Below are 22,237 nucleotides of genomic sequence, written 5' to 3'. Positions count from 1 at the left end.
AATCAAACTTCACTGGTTGAGCTGTATGTGTTTTAATTAACTAAAAATAATTGAGTCATAAGAGTCATCAAAGAATTAGAGTTTACTGGTAGCACTTTATCGATGCATCCAAAATCGCGTAGGTGCGACATTTGAATTTACTTTGTGACGGTTAAAGGTGCCCTAGAATGAGTTGAAACAATGTTAAATTGTTCTTTGATATCTACATTGAGGGTATGTGGCTTATTTAAGGGCAAAAATTGTCCAGATACAGTTTTACAGGTCCATTTACAACCCTATAAATTGTCCCTTGGATGTAATGCTCTGTTTTTGCCTTATTTTGAAGAGTCATGAATATTAATGTTGAGCTCTGCTCTGATTGGCTTATTTCAGCAGCTCACAGCAGTTCAGCTGTTAAGCGAAGCGGCTCATGAGTCCTGACAGAACACAGACCGACTGAATGACACTTTAAGCAGAACATCTCAAATGGAGATTGCTAAAATGCAGCCTACTTGTTTATTGGTGTTTTCAGATCATCCGTGCGCGAGAAAGAGCTCGCGCTTGTGCGGTTGCCAGATTTCAGTCATTTAAATCCCCCAAACAGAGCTTTTCTGTGAAAAGAACAGGTATACTATCCGGTGTTTTACCTAAACATGTCCAATCTGGTAACCATATGCACGCGAGCTCTCTCACGCACACGGATGATCTGAAAACACCAATAAACAAGTAAGCTGCATTTCAGCAATCTCCATTTGAGATGTTCTGCTTAAAGTGTCATTCAGTCTACATTTTAGACTTGTCCTTTTTCGTCAACGATACTGCATGTTTATATAATGTAGGCTAATGTTAAGCAGTGACTGTGATGTACTCCGAAATCATGTAAAAAACATCATAGGCCTACTTCAGTTTTAAAAAATATAAATATATAACATATATTTTTACAAAATAAATAGCCTTGTCAAATGAGTCGTTTTAACTTATATGGTGGAAAAGGTGATGGTTGCTAAAAGGATCGAGTGAACGATCTGTAAGCAACGTATCTACGGTTGTATTTTGTAATACAAAATAATATTAACCTTTGTCATTAGATACACTATTTAGTTTTGTATGGTACTTGGAGTTTCCTATTGTTACCGTACTAGCATCTTGGGTTATCTAGACAATGCTGTCTCTCTAAGACACTTTCAATTTAATCAGAAATTGTTTAAACAGCTAGTCAATAAGTGGATAAATCACTACTTACTGCTTGCAGGAATATACTGTAGTTGCCCCTTTCTTCAGTTTAAGACACAGAGCGAAGCTTGCTTGAAATGGGCAGAACAAACGAACGATTTTGAAATAAAGTTTTGTGGTATCCAATTATAATAAACCTCAACCATGACTGTTGACATATGAAAAGTCCTCATGTCCCCTGCACAGCCTGAACATGACGTGTGTCATGAGAGTTGCCGTTTTTGCTATGCTTCAGTTTTTTGTTTACCTGCAGTCCCGGTTACCTTCAGTTCCGCCTGACAATGAACATGTTTGGACAGATGCAAATGTCGGGGGCGTGCATATAAATGATCACCAACGCTTGTGTCACGGTTGGGTTTATGTTGAGAAGCACTTATTTTTCTGTGGTGTTTTTGATTCACGAGGTTTACATATGAAGGAGGAGGCAATGGTGTTTGACTCACTGTATGTGATTTCCATGTACTGAACTCTTATTATTTCACTATGGCAAGGTTAATTAAATTTTTCATTCTAGGGCACCTTTAAAAATGTACTGTATGTTCTATATACAGTATGAGGGAAATTTTGAATTAAATTCTCGCCATGTAGTCACGGTCACGTGACGTGACCTACCAATGTCAGTTACGTCAGTTTCACTTCCATTCATAAATCCCCTCCTGTAACTTCATGGAATAGTAAAGTGTCCATCGAATGTACAGTTCAGAATCTCATTGATAGTAGTAGGTCATCCGGGGACTTACGCCTACTGTTTTTCAGGCATATGTATTGGACATACTACTCTTTTGGCGTTTTTTTCATACTATAGTAGGGAAGTATTAAATTTTTTGATGCAACGTATGTTTTGATTCACTAAAAGAAAATGTTAATAAGAATAATACCAATGCAGGGAATAATTTTAGGGAACATTTACAAAGAACACTTTTTTGTGCTCTTTTGAATGATAGCAGTTAATGTACTGCGGGTGTGACATCATTTCGTATCAAATCAGGCCAAAATTAAGTTTGATTGGGGTTTATTTCAGGAGTTCGAAAAAGCTTGCCAAAGCGAACTTCCTATAAAAATCAATTCCATCTGGTAAAAACTTTCAAACTAGACTACCATTGGTCCATGGTGATCTATGTGTGACTCTGAGGCTCCACCTTCTTCTTTGAAATCTTCTCCAGTTAATTTCTTCTCTTCACTTAGTTGTGATCAAATGTGAGTAAAAACACACTGGAGAGAGATTTTAGTAGAAATTAAAGTTGTAATTAAAGGGAATCAATCTGATAAGACAAGTTTTGAATTTTGAGTGCGGGAGGGAAGATACTGATATGTATGTGGAAAGCAGAAGAAAATAATATTACCCGTGTGCACCCGCAAAATATAATTAACTAATACAGCATGCAGAGGTCTGTAACTGGAGATATGAGCATTGTGTGTGTGTGTGTAAACTGGAAAAAACCGCCTAGACACCGGTCCGGGACTGAAAAATCAGCATAGACCTCTTCTTATGAGTTTTTGAAAGTTTCAAGTGGGATGAAATCTAACATATTTTTTTGTTTGGTCTCGCGCTGTGATGGATGGCTTGAAAAGAAGAAGTGTGGAGGTTCAGGAGGTGGATGTGTGAACAGGAAAGTGCTGGAAACCCATTGGGGGGCTGATAGGGCGAAAAAAGGCAGAGTAGATGGTATAAGAAGCCATGGAGAAGCTGATAGGAGTAAGGGTCCATGGAAGAGTGGATGGTGGTAAGGTCCAGGGAGGAATGGATGGCCAACGAAATCCCAGAGCGACCGAGGACATGGCCATGATGGAGGTGGCAGTGATGGAGGGAGGAGCTAGAGTGATCCTTCAAGCCTGACTGACTGAGGCCCAGGCAAGGTGGACAGAGAGACCTGAGGAAAACTTTCAAACTGGGAGACCAAGGGCGCAGTCCCGGCAGAGCCAAGGGGCCAAAGGACTGAAGTGACTCTGGTGGACCCTGAGGGATGGAGTAGCCCAAAGGAGCCAGAGGGATGGAGAGCAGCAGACATTCCAGACGACTGTGGTGATGGTGGAGCGATGACTGACCAGGGCATAGCCGGTGGGATGAGGGAGCCTGGTGAAGTCGGAGGGACGGTGGTCCCGGGTGAAGCCAAGGAGGGCAGAGCTGATTGGTCGATGGGCTGAGTTGGAACTCAGGACTCTAAGGGAAAAGGCAGAGCTTAGGAGTCCTCACGCCAGGGCAGGGGAATGGAAGCCCCAAGGATCAGGGCTGCATGGCAGGACTGATGGGTTAAATGTAGCCAGTAGCCAGTGGAGATAGAAATGAGGGAATGGCTGGCTTCAGTGAAGCGTCCAGCGGAGGAAGACTGGATGAGGAAGCAGGTTAGGCAATGGACACTCTGTGAAGGACAGGACTGGTGGAAATGACAAACTAGGTCTGGGCAGGATCAGTGACGATAATGAATACAGAGGAGATGAACATACAATAATACAGGAAGGGACCAGCGGCAGAGAAGATTTGTCATCATGCAGGCTCACACACTTGGTCAGCTGGGACCTCAGGGTTTGGACTTGGCAGCTGACTTTGGCTCCATTGTAAGCTTTGGCTCAGGCTTAATGTACTTGGTGGGTAATGGCTGGGTTTCTCGTTCTTCGGTAGGTTCTGGCTCCCTATCTGCGGTGGGCGTGGGCGGTGGTTCCGGCTCTGATGCGGGACCGTCCAGCAGGAGTTTCCTTAGGGCATCACCAGCCGGATCTCGTCGTCGAGTCTGATCCAAAACCCCTCCATGAGTGTGATGTCACTGCACACAGCGAGGTGGCTGGTGCCGATGAACTCATCTACATACTTCCAAGATCCTTCCTCCTAAAACACAAATCATGACCCTGTTGGGAATGTTAAAGCTCCCCATCTGAGGTGTGTTTATGGAGACAATCTCCATATTTTGCAATCTCATGAAAAAATTCATTACAATATTCACACTTTGTTTGGTTGTTCTGTCATTCTGTAATGTTTCGGTCCAGATGATGAAGAGAAAGATGAAATAAGAAATTTAACAAAAGTATTTATTAAATAGCCTAAAACAAACGTAAGTAATCCAAAGATAACGTACACCTTTTAACAACGACAATACCGGACAACTGAAGTGAGCACAAAGAACAAAAACTTAAATATGATAATGAGACAATGACAGGTGTGATGATTAATGAGTGACCATGACAAATAAAATCTGGCGGGAAACAAGGAACAAAGAAAACAGGAAACAGGTAACTGAACACTAAACACACATTTGTGACAATATCAGGGCCTCCTAGCAACCACCAAAATCACCCAACAGTCAAAACATCTAGCATCACGACTAGTTTTGCGCAAGCAAGTACCACTTACATTTTATTCAGAAAATGTAAAAATCTAGTTCATTTGTTGTACTTCAGTTTACCACACATCACCATCCCTATCAGAGCATGAGGAATAATCTGCCAAACCACTTAATTTTTCCATTCAGAGCAATGCACACCAGGCATGCCATGTCAAAACAGCTAGCCGTGCTCCTGAGCTATATTTATACACAATTTTTTTTTATTTTCTTGAGTATTGTCATCTGTCATCTGCTGGCGTAGGTGTTGGAGAAGAACTACTGTTTGCTTTCTGAAGCATTAGTCATTTTCAGAAAGCCAGGGGGCGGAACATAATGCTGCCCATCTACCGCCCAGCTCTGTTTTTCTCTTTCTCTCCCTCACTCTGTCCCTTTGTTGACCCCAGTATTTTGCAGAAACACTGCATAGTCCTTTGCTAAGTTGATCCCCTTCCACAAGCATACAGCTGACAAAAGCATTATTTGGATGGGATTTGTTTCTCATGGTGAGGTCTGCAAAAGAACATTTGCATGTCTTCTTCTCCATAAGTCATGCATTTCGACCTCAATCAATTCAGTTGTGATGCAACTTTAATTATATAGGCAACAACACACAATAGCCCCTTTCACACCGCGATTCCGGCAAATACACGGATAATGCGACCCGGCATTTGTTCCCGGGCCGCTAGATTTGGTCCATTCACACTGCCAGCGAAATACCGTAATATGTGCGCTTTCACACAAAACCCGTAATGGTACCGGATCGAGTTGACACGTGACATCTTGATGTGACGTATAATGGCGAGCGATCTCAGCTTCAGCGCGGATAGTAAGGAGCTCTGTGGTCTCGACTTGTGTCCAGTTTGCGCACATTTCTGCTTGTTTAATTTGAGTTTCTTTTGTATACGAACACTCTCTGCGTTTAAAACATCGACTAGCTCTTCTGGCACTGCAGGGTTGTATTATTGAAAAAACAAGCTCTAGGAGTCGCACGATAACTACGTACACGTTACGGCATTAGTTTCGGCTTTTGTTCACACAGCGCTCGTCCCGGGTCGAACCCTGCAATATTACTAGGTCCCCGACCCGGGTTCAATTCGGTAATCAATTCCGGGACGTGTTTGCTTTCACACAGAAGGCGACCCGGCAACGTTCCGGGAATATTGGGGGTCCGACATGAAGTGTGAAAGGGGCTAATGTAGCTTATAGGGAGGTCTGTTATATCTGAAGAAAGCTATCTGTTAGTATTCCTATTAATTTTAATTGCAAATGAATGACATTTCTTGCATTAAATTAGCTGCGGTCGAAAATAGATATTTTTCGCCAGTTGCTTCATGTAAACTTGTTTGATTTGGATGAGAATTAGTACAACATGAAGCTGGTGTTTGTCAAAGAACAGTATGGAATTCCGCCAAGATTTTTTTTGAAATGTAAGCAAAACATGAATTTCCGATTGGGATGACGATAAAATCACTGGCTAGCACCTTTAAATACTGGAATTACATCAATCAGAATCAGAAAGAGCTCTATTGCCAATAGTGATTGTGCACAAGCACTATATATATATATATACAGTCTTGTTCAAAATAATAGCAGTATAATGTGACTAACCAGAATAATCAAGGTTTTTAGTATATTTTTTATTGCTACGTGGCAAACAAGTTACCAGTAGGTTCAGTAGATTCTCAGAAAACAAACAAGACCCAGCATTCATGATATGCACGCTCTTAAGGCTGTGCAATTGGGCAATTAGTTGAAAGGGGTGTGTTCAAAAAAATAGCAGTGTCTACCTTTGACTGTACAAACTCAAAACTATTTTGTACAAACATTTTTTTTCCTGTGAATCACTAAACTAATATTTAGTTGTATGACCACAGTTTTTTAAAACTGCTTGACATCTGTGTGGCATGGAGTCAACCAACTTGTGGCACCTCTCAGCTGTTATTCCACTCCATGATTCTTTAACAACATTCCACAATTCATTCACATTTCTTGGTTTTGCTTCAGAAACAGCATTTTTGATATCACCCCACAAGTTCTCAATTGGATTAAGGTCTGGAGATTGGGCTGGCCACTCCATAACATTAATTTTGTTGGTTTGGAACCAAGACTTTGCCCGTTTACTAGTGTGTTTTGGGTCATTGTCTTGTTGAAACAACCATTTCAAGGGCATGTCCTCTTCAGCATAGGGCAACATGACCTCTTCAAGTATTTTAACATATGCAAACTGATCCATGATCCCTGGTATGCGATAAATAGGCCCAACACCATAGTAGGAGAAACATGCCCATATCATGATGCTTGCACCTCCATGCTTCACTGTCTTCACTGTGTACTGTGGCTTGAATTAAGAGTTTGGGGGTCGTCTCACAAACTGCCTGTGGCCCTTGGACCCAAAAAGAACAATTTTACTCTCATCAGTCCACAAAATGTTCCTCCATTTCTCTTTAGGCCAGTTGATGTGTTCTTTGGCAAATTGTAACCTCTTCTGCACATGCCTTTTTTTTAACAGAGGGACTTTGCGGGGGATTCTTGAAAATAGATTAGCTTCACACAGACGTCTTCTAACTGTCACAGTACTTACAGGTAACTCCAGACTGTCTTTGATCATCCTGGAGGTGATCATTGGCTGAGCCTTTGCCATTCTGGTTATTCTTCTATCCATTTTGATGGTTGTCTTCCGTTTTCTTCCACGTCTCTCTGGTTTTGCTCTCCATTTTAAGGCATTGGAGATCATTTTAGCTGAACAGCCTATCATTTTTTGCACCTCTTTATAGGTTTTCCCCTCTCTAATCAACTTTTTAATCAAAGTACGCTGTTCTTCTGAACAATGTCTTGAACGACCCATTTTCCTCAGCTTTCAAATGCATGTTCAACAAGTGTTGGCTTCATCCTTAAATAGGGGCCACCTGATTCACACCTGTTTCTTCACAAAATTGATGACCTCAGTGATTGAATGCCACACTGCTATTTTTTTGAACACACCCCTTTCAACTAATTCAACTAATTGCCCAATTGCACAGCCTTAAGAGCGTGCATATCATGAATGCTGGGTCTTGTTTGTTTTCTGACAATCTACTGAACCTACTGGTAACTTGTTTGCCACGTAGCAATAAAAAAAATAAGAAAAACCTTGATTATTCTGGTTAGTCACATTGTACTGCTATTATTTTGAACAAGACTGTATATATATATATATATATATATATATATATATATATATATATATATATATAGACTGAGAAGAAGCTATGTTCTAGTGCCTATAGTGATTTGAGGCGCCATCCGGACAGCAACACATTTGTGTGGCCAGGGTTAGTCTGGGATGGTTTTACCTGCCTTTTTTCTTACTTTGGAAGAGTACAGGTCCTGGAGGGTGGGCAAGGGGGCACATATTATCCTCTCTGCAGGCTGGACTGTATGTTCTCTGGTCTCCTGATGTTTGATTTGTTGGCTGAACCAAACCAGACAGTTATAGATGAGCACAGGACAGACTCAATGACGGCTGAGGAAAACTGTGTCAGCAGCTCCTGTGGCTAGTTGAACTTCCTCAGCTGGTGAAGGAAGTACAGTCTCTGCTGGGTCTTTTTCACAATGGAGTCAATGTGATTGTCCCACTTCAGGTCCTGAGAGATGGTACTGCCTAGGAACCTGAATGCCGCTGCTTCCACAGTGCTGTTCATGATGGAAAATGGGGGAGTCCTGGGATGTTCCTCCTGAAGTCCACTATCATCACCACTATTTTCAGCATGTTTAGTTCCAGGTTAATATGACTGCATCAGACAGCCAGTTGTTAGAACTCTTGTCTGTATGCAGACTTGTCACCATCCTGGATGAGGCCAATGACTGTGGTGTCATCTGCAATCTTCAGAATCTCGACTGAGAGGTCTTTAGAGATGTAGTCATTTGCAAAGTGGGAAAATAGCAATGGGGAGTGGACACAACCTTGAGGAGCACCAGTGCTAATAGTGAGAGTCCTGGATGTGAGTTTCCTCAGTATCACTATCCGTCAGAAAGCTGATTATCCACTGACACTTTGGGGTGGGTGCACGAAGTTGGGTCAGTTTGTATGATAGAATATCTGATGGTGCTGAAAGCAGAACTGAAGATCCTTTAAAGACCACAAATAAGATCCTTGCTAAAGTCCCAGGTCTGCCGAGATGTTGCAGGATATAATGCAGTCCCATGTTAACTGCATTATCCACAGACCTGTTTGCTCTTTATGCAAACTGAAGGAGATCCAGTAGAGGTCCAGTGATGTCCTTCAAGTAGGCCAACACCAGTCTTTCAAACAACTTCATGACCACAGACATGAAACGTGTCAGGTCTGTAATCATTAACTCCAGTGATTTTGGGGACCGGAATGATAGTGGAGCATTTGAAGCAGCAGGGAACTTCACACTGCTCCAGTAATCTGTTGAAGATCTGCTTGAAGTTAGGGGCCTGCTGGTCAGCACAGACTTTTAAAAAGGCAGGTGAAACACTGTCTGAGCCTGGAGCTATCCTAGTCTTCTGTTTTTTTGTTTGTTTTTTTCCCCTGAAAACCCAGCTCACATCTTCAACGCAAACCTAAAGCGCAGGTTGAATAGCAGGATGGGGAGGAGGGGGTTGCAGGAGGTGTTGTTTTGTGTGAAGTTCAGATCAAGGGGTGTGTTTCCCTGAAGCATCTTTAGCCAACTATGGTCCCAATGACAGTCGTTATTAGCATAGTTCAATGAATCTGAAACCATAGTTCCAACGAACCGGAAAAATTCGGAAAATTGTGTGGTTGGAACGACAGCTCTCAACCTGTGGTTACAAACATAGTTTCTTGTTTTAATGACTTAAAGGACAACTCCGGTGAGAAATGACCCTAGGGGTAATTAACAGATGGTTAGCGAGTAGATCGTTCTCTGGGATGCGTTTTCATGGAAATTGAATGTAAAGAGTTTTATCTCTAAAAACAGATTAGCTTATAACACTAGTCTATGGGGCACAGAGTAGTAAAATGAAATGGCTAGTTAATACCACTAACAAGGCTCAAAATAGCCTCACACTAACACGGCAGCATAATGAGGGTCCCTACATGCAAACCGAAGCATTGAGAACTTTGTAAGTGTACAAACAGTTTAATAAGAAGATACTTTATAAAGACAGTGCCTTACGAGTTCACGGACAGGCGCCATCTTGGAAAACAGTCTCGACTTGGAATCTCATATGGTCCATTGTTTCCGGAAGAAAACACTGAACACAACAGGGAAAATAAATAAATACAAATAAAAATGTCCATGTTATTACATTTCACAAACTTAATTCCTATCGACCAGCTCACTTAGCACAGCGCTCGTGGATCGATACGTCGAGACTGTTTTCCAAGATGGCGCCTGACCGTGAACGCGTAAGGCACTGTCTTCATAAAGTATCTTCTTATTAAACTGTTTGTACACTTACAAAGTTCTCAATTCTTCGGTTTGCATGTAGGGACCCTCATTATGCTACCGTGTTAGTGTGAGGCTATTTTGAGCCTTGTTAGTGATATTAACTAGCCATTTCATTTCACTTATCCTGTGCCCCATAGACAAGCGTTATAAACTAATCTGTTTTTAGAGATATAACTCTTTACATTCGATTTTCATGAAAACGCATCCCAGAGAACGATCTACTCGCTAACCATCTGTTAATTACCCCTAGGGTCATTTCTCACCGGAGTTGTCCTTGTAATAAATCCTTATCTTGAGCAAAATAAGCAAGCTGACATTCAGAACAATCTATGGGCCAGATTTACTATACAGGGCAAATTAGCTCCTCCCATAAGTTTTGCGTCTGAAAGGAAAACTTCTACAAATGCATATGCAATACGGTCAGCCGCAAAAATCCAGTCCACGCCTTTTCAGAGCAATTTTAAGCATTTGACACATGCTAAATCTGGCTCCTTATCTCAATCATTATCAAAAACATCTTCAGGGTAAACAGTACTTTTACAATTGTCACATAAATATAATATTTTTGAAGTTTGATCATCTCACAACCTGACCTTTTTTATATCATAAAAACATAACAATATGTAATATTATACGAGATTTACTTAACACTTTCATAATGGGTGTCCTCTCTGTGACATCATTTCCTGTTTATGGTTGGCTGTCACGTGACAACAAAATGGCTTCCTACATGTTATTCTCAACTACTCAGCTGCTTTCCGATTCACCTACTTTAACTATGCCCTAAAAGTTTTGTGAAAATAAAGTACATATTTTTGAGTGTGTAGCGGAAGAGAGTCAACAAGCTTTGGGGCATACTATAGCGTCATAAAATTGCGTCTTTAACAGATGCTCTGTCGCATAATTACGCGCATCCTGCCACTGTAAAATGGCATGTCAATCATCTTGGCACAGTTAACATCCTCCACAATTCATTTAATTTATTGGAGAGGAAAGACGTACCACGTTGATCTGTCAGTCATGGGTCTTTCATGCGGAGAACCCACCTCATATTTTTGCATAATGATGCATTTAAACATTAATGGCCAAACATATCTTTATAAAAGTTCACATCCTTGTTGCAGATGAAATATAACACGTATAACATATATATTTTTTATCAGGTTAAATGTTGATTATGAGTCACTCCCTCTTTATCTGAACCTCTCTTCTTAACTTTAAGTAATTGGGGATAAAAAAAGGGATGTAGAATATGGCAATGCAGAATAAGACAATATTATAAGTACTAATAAACAGCCATTATTCTGCATACATGCTAATAAGCAACTAGTTAATAGTATACACCGATTAGGCATAACATTATGACCAGGTGAAGTGACTTAAACTGATTATCTCTTCATCACAGCACCTGTTAGTGGGTGGGATATATTAAGCAGCAAGTGAACATTTTGTCCTCAAAGTTAGAAGAGGAAAAATAGCCAAGCGTATAGGACTTGAGCGAGTTTGACAAGGGACAAATTGTGATGGCTAGACGACTGGGTCAGAGCTCCAAAAATCTCTCCAAAAAAATCTCCAAAACTGCAGCTCTAGAAGGGATGTTCTCGGACTGCAGTGGTCAGTATCTATCAAAAGCGATCTAAGGAAGGAACAGTGGTGAACTGGAAACATGGTACAGTCTGAATCTCCAGGATGACACATCCATACATGCCATTGCAAGGAAGTTTAGTGCGTCTCCCAGCACAGTTTCAAGAGCATGGAGGGTTTACCGGGAAACAGACTGTTACTTGAGGAGAGCTGGACAAGGGCGTAAAAGGGCAAAAACTCAGCAGCAGGACCGTTCCAGTATCTGCTCTTTTTCTACCCCGTTTCCACCAAGGCAGTGCTGGTTCAGAGTCAGAGCCTAGTTTCAAATCGGTTCTTTGTCTTTTCACACCTAACTCAGCTCTGAACCAGGAAAAGTGGTTCTTAAGTAGCACCAAAACATTGCTGGGCTAGAAGTAAGAAAGGCTGTGTCAGGGGCTGGGAACGGGGTTACCGTAAAATGAACACAAACTTGTGACCCCCATTTTTTAAATATCAGCTAATCGAGCTAACAGCTGCTTGATTATCTCCATCTATACAAATTACGGCGAGCTGCACGAATGCGTTAGATTCGCTGCGTTTTGATGCCGATGTAGGATCGTAAAGCCATGTGCATCAATAGACTTGAATTGAATAGTAACACAACGTTCACCATTGCTGATTGAAGGCTTGTTCGAGATGCATCAGCGCTGTGCAGACCGATCAACTTGACATAAAAATACAGCGGGAGCATACGTCTCCTTATGCTTTTGAATCGCTCATGCGGTATTTGATATCATATGTGGATCGTTCTGCGCAGGCTCACATTTAGATCTTCCTTCATCCAATCAACAACCAATGGATAGAACTGAGTCTTTTTTTTTTTTTTTTTTGCATCTCAGACAATCCTGGTGTGGTACGGTGTTTGCGTTTCCCGCTGCCTCGCTGAGAAAGATGAGGCGTATACAGTTCATTAAGATCCAATGTGTGATTTAAGTGTTCTCTTAATTTTTTTTAAACAGTGTATGTTATATTGTAAATGCGAACACAATGCACGTACAATAAAGTTCTGAAAATGAAGGGTTCCATTCCACTTAAGGTTGTAGCTTCATCCGTATCAGACCAGACTGTCTGATCCCTGACGTGACAGCCTCCATTACCGTCTGCTTACCCCACCCCACACACACACACATCCCTCTAGGCACAGCGAGGTCAGGCAGCAGCATCGCTAGAGGGTTGTAAGCACACAGGATCATGGGATTGTTAGGGGGGTTCAGACTTAACACACGTCTGTGTGGGCAAGCAGGATTGGCAAGCGCACACACGTGGGTGGTTTTGTGTGAGACAGAAAGAGGGAGCTCGAGAAGAAAGGAGAGAGAGAGAAATAATGGGAACCATTCAGATTTTTTTTGCACCAGTGAACAGTGAATACTGGGAGGTCTCATACCGGAGATGATGTACATCACTCTGTTGTGTTTTGTGATGTCATAATACTTGGCCTCGAGTCAACAACATGTCAGTTAGCTTTCATTCAGCTCTTCTCAACTGTGTCTACCGCTTGGGTGAATGTCACGAAATCTGTCACAAACATGTCCAGGTCACATTTCACCTCAACATCAAAAGGAGTATATATTTGTCTTACACTATAAACCCTATGGATCAGTAAGTGGCTTGTTTATTTGCATGACAATTAAGAATATTTTTCCTCCCAAATTCTCATTACTGCAATGCAAATCATTAAAATAAAAAAGATTACAATAAAATAAAAAAAATTATAATGCTTATCAATTTAAAGGCCTGTTAATTTAACATACTAAATAACCTCTCCAGAAAAACATTTGCATTTGGAGGTAAAATGTCTGTTATTTTGGCAAGGTTGCCTGCTAAAATTAGCATCCCTGGGTCTATATATTTTAAATAATTGAGGTCGCTTCAACTCGCGGACATGGAAAACAACCCACGGGAAAACCACAGACTTGGCAACACAGTGCAGTTGAGTTCTGTTGACATTTGACAACTAACGTTATGCGTTGCCACATTGCTCTGATTGGTTGTAGGTCTATCCAATTGAGGTCTTTCCTGGTTCGGTTGAAACACCCCATAATTACAGCCCAGTGGAGCAATATCAGACTCATATTCTGACTAGAATTAAGTATGACGACGTCAGGCTAGATTAAATGTACTAATGCAATGAATTAATGCATATTCTTGTTAATAATTTTATTAACATTTTGAATAACAACAATTCTCATTACCGTAATGCAAATAAATAAATGAAAGATTAGGCCTATCAATTTAACATGTTAAACTAGTGTGATTAATTATTTAAAAAATGATTAGTTAGGGTGTTATTAAAAATATATTAAATTATATTTTTGGCTTTTTTAGCAAATATTGAAACATACTAATCTATTTAATTAATATGCATATCTTATAAGTAATTTAATTAAAAACAGTGCTAAAAATTATATTTAGCTTCAAGATGCCTATTTTTAGGACCATTTCCATTTTGTAGGGTGACAATTAAGCACATTTCCCGCTAAAGACCTTACCATAATGCAAATAAACCTTAATTTCACTTTGGCAACGCCAACATAGTAATAATGATATTTTCATTTAATATACAGTAATGAATTACAGTAATGAGAATGGGAATTACCAAAAAGTCCAAGTAAACATGAACACATTATTGTAATTAGGATTTGGGGCAGGATTTCTTTTGATTTTTGTTGAAACGAGACCACAGTGTGTCTTTTGTGAGATTCACTCACTTACTTTTCAGGAGACAAGTGCAACCCATGTATTTCTCTTTTAATTTTTTATTTCTTTTGCACACATTCTCACCCACACATCCAGTGTGCTGTGATGGGACCGTACATCAGCTCACAGACACACATGCGAGCGTGAGTCTGTGCAGCGCTCAAGCTCGCTCTTAAAGGGAAAGGCCCGTGCACATGCGGCTAGTTAGCATGGTGACGGAGGCCCTCCATCAAATCCGCCAGAACACAACAAGACTGTGGCTTCCACTGCTAAATCTGGCTGAGAACAGTAACCTGCACTGAATCTGACAAGAAAGCTCCTTAGCAATATTCGTGCATGCACTTGTTTACCAAGGTGTGTTGAATATTGAAATTTTTAAAGTATTTTTGTGCACAATTCCATGACAATCAACCACATTACACACACACATACACACACACACACACACACACACACACACACACACACACACACACACACACATATATATATATATATATATACACACACACACACAATAATTTTAAGGGAAAAATTATATAAAATTTTAAGTTGATTTTAAATGTCATGGCATCAACACATCTCAAAAAACTTGGGACAAGGCCATGTTTACCACTGTGTGGCATCCCCTCTTCTTTTTATAACAGTCTGCAAACGTCTGGGGACTGAGGAGACAAGTTTCTCAAGTTTAGAAATAGGAATGTATTGCCATTCTTGTCTAATACAGGCTTCTAGTTGCTCAACTGTCTTAGGTCTTCTTTATCGCATCTTCCTCTTTATGATGCACTAAATGTTTTCTATAGGTGAAAGATCTGGACAGCAGGCTGGCCATTTCAGTACCCAGATCCTTTTTCTACACAGCCATGATGTTGTAATTGATGCAGTATTTGGTCTGGCATTGTCATGTTGGAAAATCCAAGGTCCTCCCTGAAAGAGACAACGTCTGGACGGGAGTATATGTTGTTCTAGAACTTGGATATAACCTTTCAGCATTGATGGTGCCTTTCCAGGTGTGTAAGCTGCCCATGCCACACACACTTATGCAACCCCATACCATCAATTGATGCAGGCTTCTGAACTGAGCGCTGATAACAACTTGGGTTGTCCTTGTCCTCTTTAGTCAAGATGACATGGCGTCCCAGTTTTCCAAAAAGGACTTCACATTTTGATTCATCTGACCACAGAACAGTTTTTCACTTTGCCACAGTCCATTTTAAATGAGCCTTGGCCCAGAGAAAACGCCTGCGCTTCTGGATCATGTTTAGATATGGCTTTTATTTTTTTGATCTATAGAGTTTTAGCCGGCAACGGCGAATGGCACGGTGGATTGTGTTCACCGACAATGTTTTCTGGAAGTATTCCTGAGCCCATATTGTGATTTCCATTACAGTAGCATTCCTGTATGTGATGCAGTGCCGTCTAAGGGCCCGAAGATCACAGGCATCCAGTATATTTTCCGGCCTTTACTCTTACGCACAGATTCCACAGATTGTTCCAGATTTCTCTAAATCTTTGGATGATATTATGCACTGTAAATGATGATAACTTCAAACTATTTGCAATTTTTCTCTGAGAAACTCCTTTCTGATATTGCGCCACTATTTTTTGCCACAGCATTGGGGGAATTGGTGATCCTCTGCCCATCTTGACTTCTGAGAGACACTGCCACTCTGTGAGCCTCTTTTTATAACCAATCATGTTGCCAATGGACCTAATAAGTTGCAAATTGGTCCTCCAGCTGTTCCTTATATGTATATTTAACTTTTCCGGCCTCTTATTGCTACCTGTCCCAATTTTTTTGGAATGTGTAGCTCTCATGAAATCCGAAATGAGCCAATATTTGTCATGACATTTCAAAATCTCTCACTTTCAACATTTGATATGTTATATTTTATTCACAATAGAATATAGATAAGTTAATGAGATTTGTAAATTATTGCATTCCTTTTTTATTCACAATTTATACAGTGTCCCAACTTTTTTGGAATCGGTTTTGTGTGCGTGTACCTATATATAAAGTCTCTCCATTTGACACTAATTTAATGTTACACTGCCGTCAAAAGTTTGGGGTTGGTAAGATTTTGTAATGTTTTTGAAAGAAGACTCTTATGCTCACACAGGCTTCATGTATTTGATCAAAAACACAGTAAAAACAGAAATATTGTGAAATATTATTACATTTTACAATAACTGTTTTCTATTTAAATACATTTTAAAATGAAATTTATTCCTCCGATGCAAAGCTGGATTTTCAGCATCATTATAGTCTTCAGTGTCACATGATCTTTCAGTACCATTCAATATGCTGATTTGATGCTCAAGGAAAAAAAATACTATTATTATTAATGTCGAAAACATTGTGGAGTATTATTCTCTTTTTAAAGTTTAAAGTTTTTAACTCTGAGTTTTTAAAGAACAGCATGCATTTGAAATAGAATAATTTTTTTGTAACATTATAAATGTCTTTACTGTCCCTTTTGATTAATTTAATGCATTCGTGCTGAAAGTTTTTTTTTATTTTTTTTTTTTATAATTACTCTTTAATAATTATTACTGTGTAATGTACTCACTATAGGGTTAGGATTAGGGTTTGGTTTAGGGTTAGGGTTAGCTTCATGTCATTATGAATAATTTATAGTTATTACTACAGTAATATAATATAACATGGACACTATAAAATAAAGTGTTATCAATATTTTTTAGTGAATTATATTTATTATAAAATTCCAAATATAAAATGTATTACAAAATTATTATAATTTTTATTTATTTGCAATTATTTAAAAATTATAAAATGAATTTAATTAATAAAAAAACTTAATTGTGGAATCTGTGCATTACACATAAAGCAAATTCCTTGCCTTGCCACAGTAACAAACAACAGTAACTCTGTCACCCCGGGCTATTGGCTGAATCCCTGTGTTTAGTTGCATGGTCTTTCTTAAAGAATCCTTTTTAAGCGTCTTACTTCATGGCAATAAATAAAGTCTGTCAGACTTCTAAGGGACCGAAGAAGAAGTGTGAAAGATCAGAGGGTTTGCGTGAGTCAGGGTTGAGTCACAGGAGTGGTCAGTTCTGTGGGTGTTTTGGGTTGTCTTTCCTCTCTGGGGGCCTCACACAGACTGCAGCGCTACATGCCAGTCTTGACATTCTCCTGGATCTACAGTTCTGGCCTTAGATCAGCTTCTAGTTTTGACTCAGAAAGAATGGTTGAATTTAGATTTCCACAGCTTGATTTCTTAGTTAAATTATCAAAAGTGTGATCAAAAATCAAAAGTTTTGATAAATCTGTATTTTGATTTGCTCCCAGGGGAAGCTAATGGTCTGCAAAGTTCTAAAGATCAAAGTGCACAACAATTATTGGCTCATAAAAGGAAAAATAGACTCTGAACTGCCGAAACGAATTCCGGTGTCACTTCCTGTTACAAACCTATGTAAAAATGTGCATATTGCACGCCTGTGGTTTTCATTGGCTGTCCGCAATCAACGTCTACATTGAACTCAAACACTGCAGTTGTAGCTGAGGTCTGGAAGAGTTTGGTTTGTGTCGACATGTTGAGAAGACACTGTTTTCAGCGTGGCAAATTTACTTGGATGAGCACTCACGTTAGAAATAATGGGAAAAAAACCAACACCAACGGCATCTTTATTGTTTGTATCAATGTGTAAACATTGAAAGTCAGATATACTAATTGGCATTTAAGACAATATGCTGTAAGACAATAGACCAATCATAACAAACTGGGTCATCTGACCAATCAGAGCAGAGTAGATCAATCACAACAGACTGGGCTATCTGACCAATCAGAACAGAGTAGATCAATCACAACAGACTGAGCTATCTAACCAATCAGAACAGAGTAGATCAATCACAACAGACTGGGCTATCTGACCAATCAGAGCAGAGTAGACCAATCACAACAGACTTAGCCATCTAACCAATCAGAGCAGAGTAGACCAATCACGACAGACTTGGTCATCTAACCAATCAGAGCAGAGTAGACCAATCACAACAGACTTACCCATCTAACCAATCAGAGCAGAGTAGACCAATCACAACAGACCTGTCCATCTGACCAATCAGAGCAGAGTAGACCAATCACAACAGACCTGGCCATCTGACCAATCAGAGCAGAGTAGATGTCTTCAACCGGAGCCAGTCATATGCAAATGTATTTGATTGTGTGACGTCACAGATCCTATAATATCAAAACGAGCTGTTTTTAGAGCTTGATTAAATAAATGTTTTGTTCATAATGAGAACATTTTAAGCTACTTGCAGGATGCTTTATAGGGTCAAAGACCTCTTATATGTCAAAGGATCAAGACAAATTCTCATGTCATGACCAGAAGGGAATATTTTGAGTGAACTATGTTAATAACAATTTTCATTTTCAAGAAATTTAGAGCTAAATTTCCAGCTAAACAACTGTGACGTGTAAGAATTGAGGCCACATTTATGTGCACATATCAACATTGGGTTAAAAAACACACCAAAACAGCTCTACAGAAATGTGAGCTGCTCAGGAAAAGCTGAATGTCTCTAAAGCACATCTAGAGTTTTGATAGAGATCCAGCTGTCATGACGAGACACTAAAGTAGTCTCTGCCGTGAGATGTTCCATAACCTCATGGAAATCAACCGTTTGGGACGTGTCAGTTCTCATTTAGTGTCATAATTTGAATATTTACAGTAAAATTTCAAAAATGGCGAAACATCAGCTACCATGGACACCAAATGCTAGCAACAGCATATAATCATGCTTTATGCCTTGGTTCACCCGCTGGTGTCATTACCCCAAGCATTTTCCTTCAGTAAATGAGACTTTATGAAGATGATAAAACAGAGGCATAACTTTCAGATGATGCATTTCATTCTTATTTGCTTATTTGCTTTTTATTGAAAATGATTCACCAGTTGTGCTGGCCCCAATATCTTATGTATGCTCCTTAAATGTACACTATGCAGGATGTGTGAGCATTCAAACACACCTGCATTTTGACTCTTTCCATATGTTTGTAACCATTAAGCTTTATTATGAGTCCCAGAGCTAATTCTTAGGATGATACATAGGCTTGCTCCTCAACTCCATATATTTTCCCCCTAAAGCCTAAAATATACACAGTTTCATGCGTATGCTAGGGTATGCATACAGTGCATATGATGTGCAGTAAATTTCATCATCAGCATATAGCGGAAGTGTTCATGTGGGCACCCAAGCTTAAATAAAATCTAAAATTCATGGACACTAAAAGTATTATGTCAGGATCACTCCAGAACATAAGTTTTCAGTAAATAATAGTCCTACACAAAGAAAAAAATTCTGTGGATTAACTGAAAATGTATTCGTTTTTAACCACACAATTAGTAATGTGTGCTAACAAAGTAAATAGGGTCGATTTAGATTTCTTGCAACATTAAAAAAAAAATTAAATACCTTTAATGTTAGGTTAAGCTAACCTGATGAGCCTGATGTGTCTGCTCCATTGGGCTCTGATTATGAGGCGTGTTTCAACAGTTTCAACCGAACCAGGAAAGAAAATGCCTCTGCACTTAATTGAATAGACCCACAACCAATCAGAACAATGGAGTAAGTGACGCATAGTTGCCAACAGAACTCAACTACACACACTCTAGAAAAGAAGTAGAAGAAGAAGATGAGTGTAAACGATCTTTCCCGGAGTTGTGAACAGAATTTCAGGATACACGGAGTAGCCTACTTATCAGCACGACCATCATTTTTGTGAAAAATATTAAAGGTGAATGCACATATGAACAAGTTCTCCATTTAGTAGGCTGAACATATTCAACCCAAGTGCTCTTTGGTGACGTGGATGCTAACGTTAGCTACTGTTAATCATCTGTCCATCATTGTATAAAGCCTACCCTGGCTTGATTTAATTTGATCGAACAGCTCTGGTTCGAGCATATAGTTGCTCTATGACAGATCAAGTCCAGACCGAACTTCCTGACTTTAAAAGTTGTGGGCGGGGCTTAGTTCGACTGGCATCCAGGCTAAGGTTAAGTATAAGATTATTTGAAGATTAAGAACAGATTTCTGGGACATTTTCTATTTGAGCAGTCAAGATATCACTGAAATTTCTTTTGTTATTAACAATTAATTTAAAAAAATGGGCACAATATATATATTTTTTATTAAATTGTTGTGGGTTCATTATATTATTATTATTAACATTAATCATTTTTATGATTTAGTGTAATTTTTAGAATTTTTTGTCTGATTTTAATTCACTGCAAAAAACAAACAAAATAGTAACTGTTGTAAATTCATAAATATTATAACAAAATTATGACATTACAAAAACACATTAAAAGAATAAAACAACATAAATATGCTATGATACAATATTTTAACATTTTATAATTGTATTTAATATTTATATTTTTACAAGTTTATAGGCTACTGTATAAATTAAACATTTTTTACTTCAGTTTTTTTTGTTACATTTGACTTTTGGGGTTTAAAATTGGTTTAAAATTGTGCAAAACAATTCAGCACCCTGTTGAGGCCCTGTTATAAAGCACATACAACAGTGTTATTTTAATTTAACATGAATAGTTAGTATGTGTCACGCCCTCACAGCCATCTGTCACTGCCACGGCCACTCGTTCACCATCACCGGAATTCTGAACACCTGGGCACCATCACCAATCACCACTACATAAGCACTCCTCACCTTCACACTCACCATCTGGTCTTGCACCGATTCCACCATTGACTACCTGTCCTTCCTAGAAGCCCTCACCTGTAACCATCTTCGTCTTATTTGTCTTCACCATCATCGTCTTCACTTCCATCGTCCTTTGCCTGAGTGTCACCATCCATCTAAGTATCACCTGTGTCCGTTACCTTTGAATAAATACTTTGCACTTGCACTAATCCATCTGTGTCCTCATCTGTGTCTGACAGAAGACCAGACCAAATGCAGAGCTCTTCGGACACAGGCAGGGACCGCACCGCAGACCACTTCACCACGCTGGTTCACGCTGTACAGTCCTCACTGGTTCATCGCTAGTCGCTATGGGAAGCGAATACCCCCGTCATCGGCTCAACCACCGCCTTCTGCACTCATCTAAAAGAGGTATTTGGTCAACAAACTGTCGAATTATCTGTCCATGATCAACTGTTTTCTATTCGCCAAGGCAAACAAGAGACAACAAGTTCCTATGCATTGCGTTTCCGCACGCTGGCCTGTATGAGCGGATGGAATGAATCAGCCCTCGTCACCGGCTTTCGCCACAGCCTCCTCGCTGAAATCAAGCAACTCATTGTGGACTACGAGGACGCCATGGGCTTGGAGGCCCTCATAAAACCATAAAACCATCCGCATGTCTCAACGGTTATCTGCCTGTGGCCTCTCCTCACCCGCTGCCGATCCTCCGCCTGCTCAAACATCTGTCTCACCTCCAGCACCTGAAACCAATGCAGATCGACTCATACCATCTCACTACCACCGAACGCCAATGCAGGATATCACAACATCTGTGCCTGTATTGTGGGGGAGATGGACATGGCATCACGACCTGCCCCGTGCGACCCACTCGGCCAGCGGTGAGTACCATCCAATTACCCCCTTTAACGGCAAACCTTACCAAGACGCCAGTATTTGTTTGTAATTCTCACTCATCTGTTGCAGCACAAGCCCTTATCGACTCCGGGTCGGCGGGAAACTTCATCAGTCAGCAAACCCTCGAAAAGCTAACCGCCCAACGTCAACCATGCCCCGTCGACCTCGGAATCACCACCATTCAGGGAAAACCACTGGGCCGAGGTCGTGTCCACCATTTCTCCCCCACACTTACACTACGCGTTGGTCATCTGCATGAGGAAACCATCACGTTCATGGTACTGAAGGAGTTAACTGCGGACATCCTCCTGGGATGCCCCTGGTTAATATTACACCAGCCGCATATCCACTGGCCCACCAGAGAGATACTGCAATGGGGTCA

The 22,237-nt window shown here is 40.1% G+C and overlaps 1 long non-coding RNA gene across 1 annotated transcript in view; it reads left to right on the top strand.

Annotated features, from left to right (window-relative positions):
• The window catches only part of LOC137040408 (uncharacterized), a 54,792-nt gene extending 33,443 nt beyond the window's left edge, over nucleotides 1-21,349 (top strand). The window contains exon 3 of the long non-coding RNA XR_010897893.1: nucleotides 21,198-21,349. This is a non-coding gene — a long non-coding RNA (uncharacterized lncRNA). The remainder of the gene's footprint in view (nucleotides 1-21,197) is intronic.
• Nucleotides 21,350-22,237: the final 888 nt, after the last annotated feature.

This window comes from Pseudorasbora parva, chromosome 14 (genome assembly GCF_024679245.1).
Source record: "Pseudorasbora parva isolate DD20220531a chromosome 14, ASM2467924v1, whole genome shotgun sequence".
NCBI lineage: Eukaryota > Metazoa > Chordata > Actinopteri > Cypriniformes > Gobionidae > Pseudorasbora > Pseudorasbora parva.
This window is presented reverse-complemented; position numbering and strand designations above follow the sequence as displayed.